Raw genomic sequence first — 14954 nt, forward strand, 5'->3', positions numbered from 1 at the left:
GGAGAGTATTCCATCACACTCCTGATTAATGCCTTGTAGATGGTGAACATGTTTTGGGGAGTCAGATGGTGAGTTACTCACCGCAGTACTCCGAGCCTCTGACCTGCTCTGGTAGTCGTAGTATTTATCCGGCTGTTCCAATTTGGTTTCTGGTCAATGGTAACCCCCAGAATGTTGATAATGGTGCATGGACAATAACAGGCCATCTGAGACCTCCATGAATGTCGGGTTCTTAACTAATTCAACTTAAAGATAGATGTTGAAAACCTCCGACCTTTTCTGCGGCTGGGATTCTCTGGTGCTGCTGCAGTGAGTGGAGTTTTGCTTGAAATGCCAAATTCTCCATTCTAACTTGCAGCGAGGCGGGAACGGATGCGAATCCCGTCCAGAGAAAGAAACAGTGAATGGCATAGATTGAAATGGAGTGAATTGGACTCAAATTAAATGCAGAAATAGGAAGAGAAAGATTGGATTGAGTAAGACAAAAAGAGGCTGAAAGAAAAAGTAAGAAACAATTTTTAAAATTACATTTAAAATAGTAATTTTACCACTGCAGAAGTGGGATCCTGACCCACCCACAACTCCTTTGAGGTTGAGTGATATGTCAGGACCCATCAAGAGTCCTTCCGACATGAATTGCTAATTTTAAATGATTGTGGTGAAATTAATTCACATTAACAGCATTCAATCCAGCAATATGATGAGACTTATGCTGAGATGTTAATTCAGTCAGACTGTAAAACCAGAGGAAAATGGTCCTGCACTTGGTGGTGTGTCTCCACTTTGCCACAAATTGCAAGGGGGATTTTTATGCACCTGACATTATTTATCAGCCAAACCCGGACCATTCTGTTCAACAGGATGATGTTAGTGGCGAGCAAGAGAATTCTCACCCATACAAAGCAACCAACCCAAAAAAGAAACATTCCCGTTCCACGACAGGCTTGGATTTTCCAGGGTGAATCCGAGTGACCTCCTCTCCAGAGCCTTGAGCACACAATCCAGGCTGATACTGCAATGCAGTACTGAGGGGGTGCTGCACAGTCTGAGGTGCCGTCTTTCAGAGGAGATGTTAAACCCAGGTCCTGTCTTCCCTCTCAGGTGGATGGAAAAGATCCCATGATACTATCCAAAGAGCAACAGGGATGTTCTCCTTGCTGTCCTAACCAAGAACCATTTCTTGACCCAAACAGATTAACTGGAGATTTGTCTCATTTGCCTTGCACAGGTTGGTTGCCGTTGCTGACATAGCAACAGTGATTACACCTCCAAAAAAAGTACTTAAATGGTTATGAAGCACTTTGGGAGCTGCCTGAGGATGTGAAAGGTGTTTTTTTTCTCTTTCTTTCTTAGGCTGCGATCCCAGCTGCATGAACACAATGAAGGCATGAGACACTACTAAAAATGGCTATTTCTAAACTTGAGCCAGTACTACAGGGTAGGCTGTCCAACAGCAGCCAACACTTTCCGAACACTGGATAATTTTATAGATTTGTTTCCTATTTGTTCATATATTTATGCAGATGAGAATTAATGAGTGGAGTCTTAATGCTCTTTGTAAAAGTACAAAAATGTTCCACAATTTCTTGTCATAAAAATTTGATTTTGGTTTAGACATGGTTTGGCCTCTGAAAAACTTCACTTTAAAGAATCACCAACACAACATGTTAGAATTAAGGAAACCTAGAAACATTGAAGCTAGAAGCAGGAGTAGGCCATTCGACCCTTCGAGCCCACTCCACCATTCATTTTGATCATGGCTGATCATCAAATTCAATATCCTGATTTCCCCTTCACCCCCATATCCCATAGAAATTCTGCAAAGTTATATAGCTATTGGTAAGGCAATTGTGATAAAACTTAATTTATTATGTAAGGAGATAATCATTTTTCCTCGTTATCTATACTTACAGATAGTGTTACTAAGCTAATTATCCAACTGCTTGCAACGTTCCGCCTTTTGTCAATCCAGGTAACTGTCTATTCCCTGGTTCCACTCGGTCTGACTTTAGCCATGAGTCATGTGGTACTTTATCAAAGACCTCTTGGAAATCTAAATATATTACATTTACTGCATCACCCTTATCTACTCTTTGTGTTACTGCTTCTGAGAGTTCAACAAGATTAGTCAAGCATCATCTTCCCTTTCAAAAACTATGCTGACTTATATTTTTGCACTTTTGAATGAGGATTCTATTATCTTCCTTATTAACATGAAGGTAATTAGTCTATATCATTCCCCCAGCTTGTTCAATCTGCCTTTTTAGATATAGAAATTGCACCAGCCCTTTGTTACTATTCCCTATTCTAATGGACTTTTAGGTATCTATAATAGTGTGTCTGCTTTGTTCCCTAAGTTTTGGTTAATATGTGTGGAGGATCAGGTTTTATGCTCTCTAAGTTTCACTTGTACATCAATTACTTCCCTCTCCCCGCTTCCTATCTGAAATGTTTATATTCCATGCGGAATTTTGAGGCTGTTCACACTGGTGGGATTCTCTGGTCCCAATGCAGTGAATTGAGATTTGGTTGAGCACCAAATTCTCCACCCTCACTTGCAGCAGCGGTGGGGCGCGAACGACTGGAAAATTCTGGCCATCTTCTTTCATGTCTTCTCATGTCATGTCCATCACATTAGCTCCCACCAGCAAATATAGGGGGTCAGATCTTCTGGCTGTTCATGTTGGTGGGATTTTCCGGTCCCGCTGACGGCGCACCCCCGGGTTTCCCGGTAGTGTGGGGCGGATTCAATGGGAAATCCCATTGACAACAACAGGACCAGACGATCCCACCACCAGCCAATGGCAGAATGGATCCCGCTGCCAAGAAACATTCCGCGGGGAGACCAGACAATCTCGTTTAGGGTAATCATTTAATATTTCTTTCATTTTACAATCACTACCAGTGATTCTGTAGTGTATATCTCTTATTGCCCCAATTCTGATCTTTCTTTTCTTATTCATGTATCTAAAATATTTTACTTTTCTTCTTATATTCCTTAATAATTTAACTTTGTCATTCCTTTTTGACCTCCTAATTGTTTGTTTTACTTCTCTCCTATCCCTTTCATCACTCCTTTGTCATTCTCTTCTTTGTTGTCAATTTTAGTTATTCTTTTATCTTGAGTTTTAATTTTTACCTTATTTCTTTATTCATCCATGGTGTGTCATTACTGGCCACTTTGCTCTTGCTGTTTCGTGTGTGATCTTTCCCATTGCTGCTCTATTCATTTGTCAGTAAATATTTCCAGTTCCATTGTCATCCCCTTAAAATTAGCTTTGCTCCAACTTATTGCTTTGGTCTTTGTTTTACTGGTGCCCTTCTCAATCATAAAACCTTTGAATGTTGTGAATAATATTGTTTAACCTCACTTCTGTTAGCTGGTCTAGTTCATCTCATTCGAAAACATGAGGAGTCCGGACAGAGTAGCTAGGGAGAAACTGTTCCCACTTGTGAAAGGATCGGGAACAAGAGGGCACGGATTTAAAGTAATTAGTAAAAGAATCAAAAGTGATAGGAGGAAAAAGATGTTCACGCAGCGAGTGTTTAGTGTTTGGAATGCCAGAAAGTGTGGCGGAGGCAGGTTCAATCGAGGCATTCAAGAGGGAATTGGATTGGCTCTGAAAGGAAGAATGTGCAGGGTTACGGGGAGAGGGTGGGAATGGCATTAGGTGAATTGCTTATTCAGAGAGCTGGCGCAGACACAATGGGCCAAATGGATCCTTCTGCACCAAAACAATTCTGTGATTTTTCATTCTTAGATCTAGCATTGTTCTCTCTCTTGTTGGGATCTTTCTGTACAGAGTGGGAAAGGGCTCCTTGAAATGAGTACATCTCCAGCACCTCTCTTTCTGTACAGAGTGGGAAAGAGCTCTTTGAAATGAGTACATCTTCCCAGTTTATTTGGGGTAGTTAAAATCTCTCATGGTTATTATTCTGTGCTTTTTTAATTCACATATTTACTTGCATATTTCTTCTTGCACCCACTACTAAGTGGTCTGTCATCAATCTCTATCAGTATCATTGACCCCTTATTTACTTTCATTTGAGCCCAAATGAATTCTGTTTCTAACCTTCAGTTATTTATGCCTTTTTTTTACTACTGTCATTTTGTTATCTCTAATTAATAAAACTATTCTCCAACCGTCTTCTTTCCCTGATCTTTCTCATTATGTTATAACCAGTAATACCTAATTGTCAGTCCTGAAATTTGTGTAGACGTGTGTGTAGGCAGATGGCTGGGTGGACAGGGGATGTTTGGACAGATAAATGGCAGATAGATATATGGAAGGATAGGTCCATAGACAGATGTGCACAGAGATTGATAGATGGAAGGACAATAGATGGTTACTGGGTGGATGAATAAATTGATGCAAAGAGAGACTGATGGGGCGGCATGTGGCACAGTGGTTAGCGCTGCTGCCTCACCGAACCAGGGACATGGATTCAATTCAACATGGTGACTGTCTGTTTGGAGTTGCATGTTCTCCCCGTGTCTGCGTGGGTTTCCTCCGGGTGCTCCGGTTTTCGCCCACAGTCCAAAGATTTGTGGGTTAGATTGATTGGCCATGCTAAATTGCCCCTTAGTGTCAGGGGGATTAGGAGAGTAAATATATGGGATTACAGGGATAGGACCTGGGTGGGATTGTTGTTGGTGCAGGCTCAATGGGCCAAATGGCTTTATTCTGCACTGTAAGGGTGCTATGATTCTAGATGGCAAGATGGTTAGGTGGAGACATAGATGGGCGATGAGGAGATAAATACATGTTGGAAGGACAGCAAATAGAAGATGTATGGGTGGGCAGGTAGGTGGGTAACATGATGGGTAGATAGATTGGTGGATGGGAGGAATGTCAAAGAGAAAAAGGAAGCATTTGTCAAAGCTAGGAGGCTGGGAACACACGAAGCAAGTGTGGAATACAAGGAAACTTAAGCAAGGAGTAAGAAGAGCTAAAAGGGGTCATGAAAAAGCATTAGCCAGCAGGATTAAGGAAAATTCCAAGGCTTTCTACACATATATAAAGAGCAAGAGGGTAGCCAGGGAGAGGGTTGGCCCACTCAAGGACAAGGGAGGGAATCTATGTGTGGAGCCAGAGGAAATGGGTGAGATATTAAATGAGTATTTTGCGTCAGTATTCATCAAAGAGAAGGACTTGGTGGATGATGAGTCTGGGAAAGGATGTGTAGATAGTTTGAATCATGTTGAGATCAAAAAGGAGGAGGTATTGGGGTTCTTGAGAAACATTAAGGTAGACAAGTCCCCAGGGCCTGATAGGATATACCCCAGAATACTGAGAGAGGCAAGGGAGGAAATTGCTGGGGCCTTGAGAGAAATCTTTGTATCCTCACTGGCTACAGGGGAGATCCCAGAGAATTGGAGAATAGCCAATGTTGTTCCTTTGTTTAAGAAGGGTAGCAAGAATAATCCAGGTAATTACAGGCCGGTGAGCCTTACATCAGTGGTAGGGAAATTATTGGAGAGGATTCTTCGAGACAGGATTTATTCCCACTTGGAAATAAGTGGACGTATTTGTGAGAGGCAACATGGTTTTGTGAAGGGGAGGTCGTGTCTCACGAACTTGATCGAGTTTTTTGAGGAAGTGACGAAGATGATTGATAAGGGTAGGGCAGTGGATGTTGTCTACATGGACTTCAGTAAGGCCTTTGACAAGGTCCCTCATGGCAGACTGGTGCAGAAGGTGAAGTCGCATGGGATCAGAGGTGAGCTGGCAAGGTGGATACAAAACTGGCTCGGCCAAAGAAGACAGAGGGTAGCAGTGGAAGGGTGTGTTTCTGAATGGAGGGCTGTGACAAGTGGTGTTCCTCAGGGATCAGTGCTGGGACCTTTGATGTTTGTAATATATATAAATGATTTGGAGGAAAATGTAACTGGATTGATTAGTACGTTTGCGGACGACACAAAAGTTGGTGGATTTGCAGATAGCGATGAGGACCATCAGAGGGTACAGTAGGATATAGATCAGTTGGAGACTTGGGCGGAGAGATGGCAGATGGAGTTTAATCCGGACAAATGTGAGGTAATGCATTTTGGAAGGTCTAATACAGATAGGAAATATACAGTAAATGGCAGAACCCTTAAGAGTATTGATAGGCAAAGGGATCTGGGTGTACAGGTCACTGAAAGTGGCAATGCAGGTGGAAAAGGTAGTCAAGAAGGCATACAGCATGCTTGCCTTCATCGGCCGGGGTACTGAGTTTAAAAATTGGCAAGCCATGTTGCAGCTTTATAGAAACTTAGTTAGGCCGCATTTGGAATATAGTGTTCAATTCTGGTCGCCACACTACCAGAAGGATGTGGAGGCTTTGGAGAGGGTACAGAAAAGATTTACCAGGATGTTGCCTGGTATGGAGGGCATTAGCTATGAGGAGAGGTTGGAGAAACTTGGTTTGTTCTCGCTGGAGCGACGGAGGTTGAGGGGAGACCTGATAGAAGTCTACAAGATTATGAGAGGCATGGACAGAGTGGATAGTCAGAAGCTTTTTCCCAGGGTAGAAGAGTCAATTACTAGGGGGCATAGGTTTAAGGTGCGATGGGCAAGGTTTAAAAGAGATGTACGAAGCAGATCTTTTACACAGAGAGTAGTGGGTGCCTGGAACTCATTGCTGGGAGAGGTAGTGGAAGCGGATACGGTAGTGACTTTTAAGGAGCATCTTGACAAGTACATGAATGAGATGGGAATAGAGGGATATGGTCCCTGGAAGGGTAGGGGGTTTTAGTTAAGTTGGGCAGCAAGGTCAGTGCAGGCTTGGAGGGCCGAAGGGCCTGTTCCTGTGCTGTAATTTTCTTTGTTCTTTGAATGCACCAATCTATGGTTGCTTGAGAGGGCCCACAGATAGTGGATGGATGGGACAGATAGATGTGTGGATAGATGTTTTAAAAAATTAATTCATGGATGTGGGCGTGGCTGGGCATTTATTGCCCATCCATATCTACCCTTAAACTGAGTGGCTTACTAGGCCATTATAGAGAGTAGTTAAGAATCAACCACATTGCTGTGGTTGATTCTTAAGTACTGTGGAGTCACATGTAGGTCAGACCAGGTAAGGATGGCAGATTTCCTTCTCGAAAGGGACATTAGTGAACCAGATGGGTTTTTACAACAGTTGATGACAGGTTCATGGTCATCATTATTGAGACCAGCTTTCAATTTTTGGGTTTTGTTTGGATTTATTGAATTCAAATTCCACCAGTTGCCCTGGTGAGATTTTGAATCCTTGTCCCCAGGGCATTAGTCTGGATGTTTGGACCGATAATGTCCAGTGACATCACCACTACACCATCATCTGTCTCCCCCTTGATGGGCTGATGGATGTTAGATAGGCACAACTAGATGGGTGAACACAGATGAGAGGATGGTTGGTCAGATAGATGATAGATAGACTATTGAATGAAAGGACAGGTTGATGATGGTGGCTGTATGGACCGACATATTAGTGAATGGGTGGCCATATAGATAGATAGATGTACAGATAGACAAGTGGATAGGTGGCCAGTTATGTAGTTGATAAATGGATGGATGAACATTAGAAAGTGGATGGATAGACAGATAGGCTTATTCGAAGATCAATGGTTGTTACCGATTAAGATATATAGGAAAGTGAATAGACAGATGGTGGATGGACACATAAATGTTAGATAAACAAATATATTTTGTACAGATGCACAGATTGATGATTGGACAAATATATTGTTGGTTTGATGGACAGATTCATGAGAGATTGAGCAGTTTAGGCCTACATCGGCTAGAGTTTAGAAGAATGAGAGGAGATCTAATTGAGGTATACAAGATGCTAATGAGGATTGACAGGGGAGACGTAGAGTAGATGTTTCCTCTTAATGAAAGACCATAGTTTTAGGCTAAGGGTGGCAGATTTAAAACAGAAATGAGGAGGAATTACTCCACTCAAAGGGTTGTGAATCTGTGGAATTCTCTACCCAAGGGTACAGTGGACGCTGGAACTCTAAACAAATTTGAGGAGATAGATAGGTTTTTAATTAGTAGAGGGATGAAAGATTATGGGCAGCGGGCAGGAAGGTGGAGTTGAGGCCAAGATGAGATCAGCCATGATCATACAGAATGGTGGAGCAGGCTGGAGGGGTTGAATGGCCTATTGCTCCTAGTTCTGATGTTCTTTTGTTCTTCTGTGTGGTGACCAGATGGACAGAGAAGACGGAAGGACTTACAGATAATAAAAGCAAAATATTGCGGATGCTGGAAATCTGAAATAAAAACAGAAAATGTTAGAAAAACTCAGCAAGTCTGACAGCAAGTCTTACAGGTGACAGATGAATGTGTTGAAAGGTTGTGTCATGAATAAACACATGCTAAATGGGTGGAAGATAAATGGGGGGATGGATGGATTGATGAGTGGTGGCTGCGTGGAGAAATAAATGAATGGATGGCATGACATATAATTGGTGTTTGAATGAACAGAAAGATAGGTGAACATGTGGAGAAAGTTGTTAAATGCAGATGGCTTGATAAATACCACAGGTAAATGGATAGATAAGTGACTATTAGATGGTGACAGGTAGATAAGTAGATAGGAGGCGGTCGAATGGCCTACTTATCCTATTTTGTATGTTCGCATATGGATGACAATACAGACAGGTAGATAGGTGGATAGTTGGACAGGGAGATTGTTGGACAGGTGGGTGGGCGGACGGATGGATGGACAGAAGGCAGATGGACGGAACAGGTAGATGGGTGGGTGAAGGTGGTGGTATGGGTGGACGGATGCTCAGGTGAATGCGGGGTGGTTGGATAGGTGGATGAGTCACTGGTTGGGTGCTGAGTGGATGGGTGAGTTGTAGGATAGCTATCTTGTGAATGGGCAGACATCTGAATTGATATTGGGTGGGAAGGTAGAAAGGTGTGTGCTTGGGACAAATTGACAAATTATTGCATTAACCAATGGTGGATAGATGGATAATTGATGGTGAATAGTTGAGATAGGATGATGGATAAACAAGTAAATGATGGATGGGTAGATGGATGGATAAATGGAAAAATGGATAGATGAATGTTGAATGGACGGATAGATGGGAAGATGAGTGGGAAGCTCTATTTGGATGGATAGAGAAATTGACAGAGACAGATAGATGATAGATAGATAAATGGATGAATGCACAGTTGGTGGTTGTTCACATGGATAGATTGACACATGGAGAGATAGGTGATAAATAACGATGAGATAGAAGGGAGCATGGGGAGACTGTTGGGTGGAGAGACAGATGAGTGGATGCATGCGCAGATTGATGTAAGTATAAATGGACAGAAAGATGATGAATACAAATAAATGGAAAGGCAAATATATGGATGAATGCCCAAATAAATTATTGGATAGATAGATGGATGAACATAGGGAGATGGATGTACAATAGACAGTATAATTAGATGAGAGAATGGTTAGGCAGATAGATGGTGCCTGGCTGGAGAGGTAGATGGATGGGTGGATAGGTAGATGATGGGTAAAGGAAAATGCTGTTCAACCCTGTTGGCTGTAATCATTCCAAGCTATTATCTGTCACTTGAACTGTATTAGTAAGCATGTGAAATGTAGTATTTCTATTTGAAGTGTGGGAAAGAATCAGCTTAACATGTCAATCTGATGAACTAACACAGGCTCTGTTTGCATCTGCATTTGGAATAGTTTGCACTTTCCGAATTACCAATCTATTCAACTTTTGAAAGTTTATAACAAGAAACATTTTCTCTCAGTCTTGACAACTTACTGTGTTAAATAAATACCGTTTACCAGGACTGTCTGAGTGATTCTGTTGGATGGGTTCACTTTTGTTGGGATTCTTAAGGGACATTATCGTAAATGTTGAGTGTTAACAGAGATGTTGAGTCATTTGTGCATGGCCTTTGTGTATAGTGTCGTGTCTGAGGTGAAGTTAATTCATTTATTTGCTGAGGAGTAAATAGAAAATGGAACAACCCTCTCATCTATTCTCAAAGGTTGATTTCTGTAGATGAGAGACACAGGTTTTAAATTAATGAGTATTGTCATGATCCAGAAATGGCTAGTAATTTTTTTTAAATTTTGATTTGGTGGAGGAATAAATCAAAGTCTTTTGTTACATTTGTCACCATAATGTTACATTCTGGTGTCACCATTACATTTAATGTTACTGTGTATGAAAAGAAGCTCGAAGGCTCAAACATTAAGCATCAGAACAATGAGAAAAAACCTGTACAGAGAGTAAGCTTTTGATGCTTTTGTAATGCCACCTTCAGTTGAATTATAAATTGGTCTGAGTCGGGAGGCACAGTTTATGCCACCCTTCACTACTAGAATGCCATTTGAACCAATTCTCTCTTCCCTTAGTAAAGTATGTATAACTTGCAAACAATTACAAAGCTAACATGTGAGAACTGTCACTGGGGAAAATGCCTGTTCGAAAGCAGTGACACTTTGGGCTCATTTCCCCAAGAACTTCTCTTTTGTGGGCAGATGGGGGAAAACTTTCCAAAAAGTAAACACTGAAGAGGGTTTGTTCTTACTAAATGTTTAACCAGAAAATTGACTTTCTTGGAGATCCTTCCTTTCCTGCGAGGACACACTTACACTGTATTTTTCACTGTCTGAACTACAGCTCTCCCACTCCCTCCGGCAGTGGGATCAATACCACCACCCACCCGACTGCGCTGTCTCCATGTAATATGATGAAAAGCCTCTGTTCCCTCGCCCACCGTACCTGGGGCGAACAAGCTTTCTGTGTAAATGTATCTTTCCATAAAGTTACATTGCACACTTTCAATTTTAACCTGAGCTAAATTAAACTGTGGAAATAGTCAGTTTTCTATGCAAAATAACTGTATACAGGAGATCGACCAAGTGAGCTGAAAGAGAAAGGATTCATCCAGTCAACACAAAACGCCAGGGTTGGAAACTCCCTGCATTGCTAGTCATTTACTTTTTCTGTAAGATATTGTTTCATTTCCTGGCACTGATAAAGATGTGCACTAACAGAATCTGTAAGTAATGATCAGCCTCAGATTTGGTGAACAGATTCTTGTGTCATTTAAATCACATCAGCCTGCTGAACATCTCATGTTAATAAAACAAATGCTTCTGATATCACTTAAATCAACTGTTTTGTTTTAGAAAGATCTATTTTTGGAGCTTTTGAGATAGTTGTTCTTATGTACCCATATGTTTTATGTAAAAAAAAAAGGCCAATAAATTGACCCTGTTTGTAACTGGTGTTGAATTCTTTCTGTCCGTGACACAGGATAATGTGAAGATTCCTGTCAGGAGAGTGAGGTCAGAGTTCACTTCCACATGCTAGGATATTACAACATGAGCACTTCAAACAAAATGATTGTTCTTCTAATAAGGTTCATGGCTGGAAGACAACTATTGATTTTTGTGTGGGCTCCCACATGTGTCAGGAGCAATGTGTATTGCCCTAGTAATGGCATTCCCTCCATTTCATACAATTTGTGTCCTCACAGTGCTCCAACTCCCCACCAATCCACTTCTGAGATGATTCTTTCTCTCTGCAGTGTCAGTGCCAATCCGTTCCTCGGCTGCTGTGTACACAATGATGTAGAAACTGGACAGAAGATGTCCTGAATGCAGTCCATGTGCGGGGTTGTCACAGGTATACTGCCTGTCCACAAGATGAATAGCTGCTTCCTTGTTCTCCCCATGTCTGCATGGGTTTCCTCCAGGTGCTCCCGTTTCCTCCCACACTCCAAAGATGTGCAGGTTAGGTGGATTGGACATGCTAAATTGCCCCTTAGTGTCCAAAGATGTGTAGGTTAGATTGGTCATGGTAAATATACAGGTTTACGGGGATAGGGCAGGGAGGTGGGTCTGGGTAAGATGTTCTTTCAGAGAGTCGGTGCAGACTTGATAGACTTGAATTGCCTCCTTCTGTACTGTCGGCATTTCCTTTATTCTTCTCATGGGATGTGAGAATTGCTGGCTGGACCATCATTTATTGCCAGTCCCTAATTGCCCTTGAACTGAGTGGTCTGATGGACCATCAAAATGTCTGTCAGGGCCTGAGCAAGACTGAGCGTGCAACTTTGATAATATCATTGCCATTTAATCTCTCCATTTTAATTCAGCTTTTTTTGCTGTGTTGAATCATGTTTCTCATATTTTTGCTTTCATCCGAACTGTTCCTTATTCTGCCATTTACATGCATTCTGGACCAATGCTTTGTTTCTTTACTAAAGCCATTCCCAATCCCATTACCTTTCATTCCATCTCACCTTTGTCATTTAACCTCCTCTGCCCTCTACGCTATGATGTGGAGATGCCGGCGTTGGACTGGGGTAAACACAGTAAGACGTTTAACAACACCAGGTTAAAGTCCAACAGGTTTATTTGGTAGCAAAAGCCACACAAGCTTTCGGAGCCCCAAGCCCCTTCTTCAGGTGAGTCCCGGGACTCACCTGAAGAAGGGGCTTGGGGCTCCGAAAGCTTGTGTGGCTCTACGCTATCCCAGACCTTCCTTCTCGTTCTTCCCCTCCCCCTTTCAACAACATAAAACCCATCAAATTTCTATCTTCCTTCAGTTCTGAAGAAGAACAATATTCAACTCAAAATGTTAACTGTTCCTCTCTCCACAGATGCTGCCCGGCCTGCTGAGGCACTTTGTGATTTTAATATCTTAGTTTGACCTGAGTTCAGGATCTGGAAAACAAAGTGAATTTCGTCTCCATCAGATAAATATTACAAATACTCACAACTTCATTCTATTGCGGTGGCTCTAGAAAGTATTTTGTCTTTTCTAAACACTCAAAATAAAACTCACTGGGCCTTGATTCTCCCAAAAAAATTCTAAGTGCTGAATTGGTGGGAAAAATGGTGTAAATCACGATTGTTTTTGCAGTGGGAGTTCACACTCGAATCTCCCCACACTCTGTGCACTGCAGAGGTCACAATCGTGAATTTCATTAAAAGCTCAGGGGGGCGGGGCCTATTCACGCCGGACTCTGACAGCTCTGGAACTCTGCGCATGCGCAGTGGCCCCGAACTGGCAGACTGTAGTTTGCTGGCCAGTCCGGGACACTCAGACTGCTGCCCCTCATAATACCCCCATGGCCCAATCGCAGCCCGCACAAGCATCCCGGGCCAGCCCCAACCCCTGTCCCAGAGCACCGCAATCTCCAGCGGCCCCCCAAACGATTCTCTGCTGACCCTCCCCCCCCCACCTCCCTGGGAGGCAGACTTCCCCCCGCCCCCCCTCCCCGGCACACCACACCCCCTCAGCCCGTCCGATCGCTGGCCTCCCTCCAGCCCCGACCGATCCTATCTGCAGAGTGGCAGTGGGGCCCCCCCCCCCAATTGCCCCCTAGGCCCACCCCCTTGGCACTGCCTGATGCCCAGTGTGCAGTGCCCAAGTGTCCTCTGGGCATGGGCACTTGGCCGCTTGGGCAGTGCCGGGGCACAGGCTGGCTCTGCCAGGGTGCTCATGCCAGGGGGCGCCATCCACTACTCCTGACCCCTGGGGGGCCCCAATTGCCCCCCTTCACTCCAGTGGGGTCTCCCGCTAGTTCCCCGCAAGCATGGAGCTACTCTAAACCCCGCCAGAGTGAAATACTCCTGGTGGGGTGGGAGATGCTATCAGGCCCAGAGAATTCAATCCTGGGCCCAATAATAACATTTAAAATAGATTAAAAATAGATTTAAATCACCTTGTTTTCCCGCTGGTCCCAACTGCCCCTGCTCTCCAGCTGTGGGTCAGGAACGCATGTACGAATCCCGCAAAATGGCCGACAAACGCAGCTCCCAACCCAACATGCTAAAAAACGTGCACACTGGGATGGGAGAAACCAGCCCACTGTCCTGTCATAGATCTATTCAATGTTGAAATCTATCAAACTCTTCTGTCTAGACACATATACTTGTGCAAAATTCAAACTTTTGACACCAATCTTTGAGGGATTGGCATGCGTGCTTGATTTGGTTTCAAAAAAGACCATTCTTTCATTCATTCATCATTCCACAAGTAATCAGCCTTGGGACTATTGTGTATGTTGAATATTCCACATTTTAGAAATGATTTTGTGACAATATTGGGATCAAGTTGATTCCACATGTCTCTGACCCATTGCCACAATGTTGCTAGTTGGGGGTGCTCACATATTTCTGCCCTTAGCGTATGTCCTTTCAACTTCCAACATCAAACTTCCACATTTTCTGATTCTGTCTTTGGTGGTTTATTTATTCACACGTTCAAGGGCTGATTACAATTCCTCTCTCTTGAGGGTCTAACTCATCATCTGCATCATTTGTCATATGTACCCCATCTGTTAACCCTTTCTACTCCAGAATGAGGAGCGATATCAGGAAATTGTTCTTCACACCAATGGGAGTGGAGATTTGGAAATCTCTGCCCCCAAAAGCTGTTGAGGCTGGGGGTCAATTAAAATTTCAAAACTGAGATTGCTAGATTTTAGTTATGAAGGGTATTAAAGGTGGCAGAACCAAAGTAGGTGATTGGAGTTCAGGTAAAGATCATCCATAACTTAACTGAATAATGGAATAGGCTGAATGACCTATTCCTATTTTTTTGTCCACCCGAATATTGTGGGGTTTATAACAAAAAAAAAGATGTGGTTTGCACATAGATTCTAAGTAATACACAACAGGTTTATTGAAAGAGATGTTTTCAGAAATTGAAAGTAAGACAAAAGACTGTGAAACACCTAATGATATTTGTCTCTATTTCGGTTTCAACCTTACACTTCCTTGTCACCTGTTTCACTCTCTGCCTTCAATTCCCTCTCTTCATCTTCAGTCTCTATTCTCCACTATCACCCTCTCTTCCCCCTCCATTCACTCCTCCCTCTACTGCACCTAGTTCATCTGTTGCTAACGGTGCCTAAGACTGATTTACCCAGGGACAGAGGATCAAGGAGGAACAGGTAACGCTTCAACAGGAGATTCAATGCTGTAACCCAAAG

At 42.9% G+C, this 14954-nt stretch overlaps 1 protein-coding gene across 5 annotated transcripts in view; it reads left to right on the top strand.

Annotated features, from left to right (window-relative positions):
* Nucleotides 1-11223, top strand: part of ptchd1 (patched domain containing 1) — a 103226-nt gene extending 92003 nt beyond the window's left edge. For all 5 annotated transcript variants that reach the window (XM_078232326.1, XM_078232327.1, XM_078232330.1 and 2 more), the window contains one exon: nucleotides 1354-11223. The gene's annotated coding sequence lies outside the window, so the exon portion shown is untranslated. The remainder of the gene's footprint in view (nucleotides 1-1353) is intronic.
* Nucleotides 11224-14954: the final 3731 nt, after the last annotated feature.

The sequence above is a fragment of the Mustelus asterias genome, chromosome 17 (assembly GCF_964213995.1).
Source record: "Mustelus asterias chromosome 17, sMusAst1.hap1.1, whole genome shotgun sequence".
NCBI classification, from domain to species: Eukaryota; Metazoa; Chordata; class Chondrichthyes; order Carcharhiniformes; family Triakidae; genus Mustelus; species Mustelus asterias.